The 4291-nt window shown below is 40.6% G+C and overlaps 1 pseudogene; it reads left to right on the forward strand.

Moving 5' to 3' along the window:
- Positions 1-704: 704 nt before the first annotated feature.
- On the forward strand, positions 705-3992 carry LOC138150606 (cytosolic non-specific dipeptidase pseudogene; annotated as a pseudogene).
- Positions 3993-4291: the final 299 nt, after the last annotated feature.

Consider the following 4291-nt stretch of genomic DNA (forward strand, 5'->3'; position numbering starts at 1 on the left):
AGCGATTACCCCTCAGACTGGTGCTTGGTCCCCCTACACTCTGCAGGCCAGGAACTGAAGCTGCCATGTGGCGATGGCTGTGCCAGGGCGCTTCAGCAGCTTCTTGCCCTGGGGGTAAAGGCTGACGCACTCCCAACTACTGGATCCCAAAGTCCACATTGCACTGACCTCTCCCTTTGTCCTTAGCATCTCTGTGTTGATAATTCTGGAAACCATCACAGCTGCTGGTGATCTGAAGTCCCTGCAGTCAGTGGTTGGTCAGACCCGCCCTGGGGCTAAAACCTCCACTCTGGGGCCTGGCTCTGCTCCCAGAGCACTGCACTGGCTACTCCCTGCCATCCTGCTGGGCTGTCCTCAGCAGGAAATTAGCTTCTCTGTGTCATTTTGTGGGTTCTGTAGCTCCAAAGTTTGTTCAGAATCCCCTTTTTATATGAATTTGGGGAGGTGGAAGTCCTGTTTCTACTCCGCCATCTTGACTCTACCTGTCACACAGCTAGTTAAGTGTCTGAGGCCATATTTGAACTAGGAAGATGAGTCTTCCTGACTCCAGGCCCAGCACTCTGTCCATTATGGTGCCATCTAGCTACCCTTAATACCTTCCTAGCCAGAATAAATTAATTAAAATAAGAAACTGTTTGATAGTTGCCTACTTTAACTGGTTATTATTGTGAACTAGATACTAAGCTTAGTTGTTTCTATGTTCCAGGAGGAGCACCAGAAATATAGTGCCCACCCAGAACCTACCCTCCTCTTCATCATTTTTCTTCCTCTTCAGGTAGGCATTCTAAACCAATCCTTTGTCCACTACTTCCATGGCAGTAGACTGAGCTGGAGAGCAATCTGGAACTCAGGTTTGAGACTGGAACAAAATGAGACCCCCATAGTCCATTTAGTAATTAACTGGAAGGAGGTTTGCTTAGCCACAGCAGGGAAAGGATATTCAATGTGGAACAGTGTTGATTGAGCTGAACACACGTTTTCTGTGATAGTGTCATTCATGCTGCTGGTTTGCTGGTTAGAGGCCTCAGGGAGGAGGAGGTGGATCTTTTCTTGCTGTCCCTTTGTACTCAGGTGGCCAGGAAAGTACATCAATACGCCCAAGCCTTTAGTGCCCTGAGCCAATTAAAGTTGTAAGGATACTTTCAGTGCCTTTTAAAGAAAAGAAGTAACCTAGCTTATATGTCAGGGGACCCTGATAGATAGATATTCCACTTATTACAAATGGAAATACCCCTTCTCTCTTTAGAAGTCAGATTCTAGGATTGTACCACTTTTCTCTCCAGGAGGCTGGAATTTGGAATGCTTGATCCTCCTCCAGAAAGCTGGAATTCCATGTGGTTCCCCTCCCCAGAGGAAGTTGAGAGGTTATGCCACTGTCTCTTCAAGTATGGGGCCAGGAACCTGGGGGTCATGAACTCTCCTGTTGAACCACATGAGTGAGAGCATGTGTGTCTCTACCATGTACCTCTGCCATTACCAGCTTCTAGGCTGAAGAATCCACCTCCCCATGAGTCCTGTTCTGCTCCTAGATGGGCTTCTATTTCTGTATCTCTCCAGAAAAAAAAGGGAAAGGGAGCAAAAGGATTTTTGGGTTTTAGCACAAAGGAGCTGTTCCTCCCATCTGTTCCATCCCACGATAGTAAGAGTCAACCAATTCAGCTTTGGGATAGTCCCTGTCACTGGGACTGAACAGATACTCTTAGCTCTTTCAATGGTCACATTCACAGCCTCTGAAGGAGATACCTTCTCTAGTCTCAAACAAAGGCTCGCTTCAGCTATATCTCTGACAACTTTCCAATGCCATTTAATTTGCTACATGTTAGGTAACAGTGATAAGTTTAGTGGTTTCCCATTTTTCAGAGTATACAAGAAGTTTCCGTAGATTGGAATATAGCTATTATAATTGTAAGCAGTTCTTTCCTTTCATCTTTATCCTTTCCTCTAAGGTGATGTTGATCTTGACCTTTGCTCTAATTAACCACTGGCCTGACTATACTAAAAAGGATTCTTGTGACACAGAAACCACCCCATCGCACTGGGGATTTCAAGCATTGGGCAAAATCTTTTCTTCTCAGAATTTCCAAAATCACCGATTGAGTTAGAAAACGGGTCTCTTCAGTGATCTGTATAGTCACATTGATGGATAACATCAGGAGCAATATATAAAGAAGTTTGCAGAATGGGTGGCAATCAAAAACATTTCTGCATGACCAGAGAAAAAAGCAGAATCAAATGATGGGAGTAGCAGTTTCAGACATAAAACAACTAGTTGGTGCAACTGAGTTGATGAACATTGGGAAACAAAAACTTCCCAATGGCTCAGAAATAATTTCTTCATTCTATATTACTTGGCAGATTGGACCCAGATCCCTACTGTGTACCTATGGACATCTGGATGTACAACCAGAAGCCCTGGAGGATGGCAGGAACAGTGAGTCTTTCACATTGGTAGAAAGACACAGAAAAAGCTATATGGGAGGGATTCAACTGATGTCAAAGGATTGGTAATTGACTGGGTAAATGCCCTAGAAGCTTTTCAACAAACAAATCAAGATAGCTCTGTTGATGTCAAATTTTGTCATCAAGGCCTGGCGGAATCTGGTTCTGAAGGTCTGGATAACTTAGTTTTCACCAAGAAAAAAATACTTTCTTCAAAGATATGGATTCTATTTTTATTTTTGACAACTACTGGTTTGGGGAAAAGAAGCTCTGTCTGGCTTCAGAGGAATTTACTACTTTTTTATAGAAGTGGAATGCTCTGATAAATACCTTCATTGTGGTGTGAGTGGTGGTTCCTGTGCATGAAGCCATGTCAAATCTCATAACTTTGATGGGCTGTTTGGTGAACAAAAAGGGACACATTCTCATTCCTCGTGTTAATGAAACTGTGGCTCCTTGAAGAAGAGTTTTATTTGAAAGAATCTGCAAAAGATGTAGGAGCACAGATGCTTTTGCATGACTCAAAGAAAGATATCTTAATTCATAGGTGAAGATACCTATTGCTTTCCCTTCATAGAATTGAAGGAGTCTTCTCTGGTGCAGGGGCAGAAGCAGGAGCTAAAACTGATCACTAAGAAAGTGATTGGCAATTTATCAATAAGATTGGTGCCATTGATGGTCATTAAAAAAACAAGTTACAAAGTTGCTTGAATGCAAACTTTGCTGAGCTGAAGAGCCCTAATAAGTTCAAGGAATATATGGGCCATGATGGAAAATTCTGGGTGTCATACTTCAATTATCCACACCACACGACTGGGGAAAAATCCTAAAAACAGTTTTTGATGTTTAGACTTTCCAAGGGAAGGGGACAATATTCTTGTGAACTTGACCTTCCAGGAGGCCATAGGCAAAAATGGCATGCTGCTGCCTCCATTGAGCTCCATGGTGCTCATTTGCAGAATGAAAAGCTCAACAGGCACAACTACATAGAATGAGAAAAATTCTGGCTTCACATCTTTATGAAGTGTCCCAACTGAACTGAGCCAAATGATTTTTTTTTCTCCAGAGAGCTGCATCTAATTAGAAAGTTGGTTAATCTTTTCAGTGGACCATTCTTCATTCAACTTAGGTGTGGATGAAAGTAAAAAAACCTCTTATTTTGTTTTCCTTCCATAAAAATAAGTCCCCACAAAAGCTTCAAACTGACTTCTCTATACACATTCCACAAGTTCAAGTAGAGTAACAGAGAAAAAAGTGTCCAGACTACAAGGACTACAAGAATATCTGGAAGAAATGAAAAAAAGTTATAAAAAATGACAACCAAGGAAGAAAGAATAACAAGGAAAATGCATAGCTTAGAAAGAAGGTAGTAGGCTACAGGAAAACAGGTACATTAATACAACATTGGTCAAGCTGTAAAAAAATCAATTTTGAAATTATGTTCCCAAAGTTGCTAAATTGTATATACCTAATTACTCAGTCATACCAATACTAGACCTATAAAACAAAGAGATCAATGAAAAAAAATCAGACCTCTCTCTCTCTCTCCATATATATATATATATATATATATATATATATATATATATATATATATATATCAGCTCACTGAAGGGGCAAAGAACTAGAAACAAAAGGGAATGGCTAAGCAAATTATAGTATCTAAATGTTATGTAATATTCTTGCACCATAAGAAATGAGTAAATAGATAGTTTCAGAAAAACTTGGAAAGACTTATATAAACTGATGCAAAGTGAAAACCAGTAGACCAACATATACAATAACTTTATAATACAATAAGAACAACTTTGAAAGATTTGAGAACTCCCATCAATGCAATGACTGATACAAT

This window comes from Petaurus breviceps, unplaced genomic scaffold (assembly GCF_028583685.1).
Source record: "Petaurus breviceps papuanus isolate PSGF00001 unplaced genomic scaffold, PetGlider_PUasm1.0 90881, whole genome shotgun sequence".
Lineage (NCBI taxonomy): Eukaryota > Metazoa > Chordata > Mammalia > Diprotodontia > Petauridae > Petaurus > Petaurus breviceps.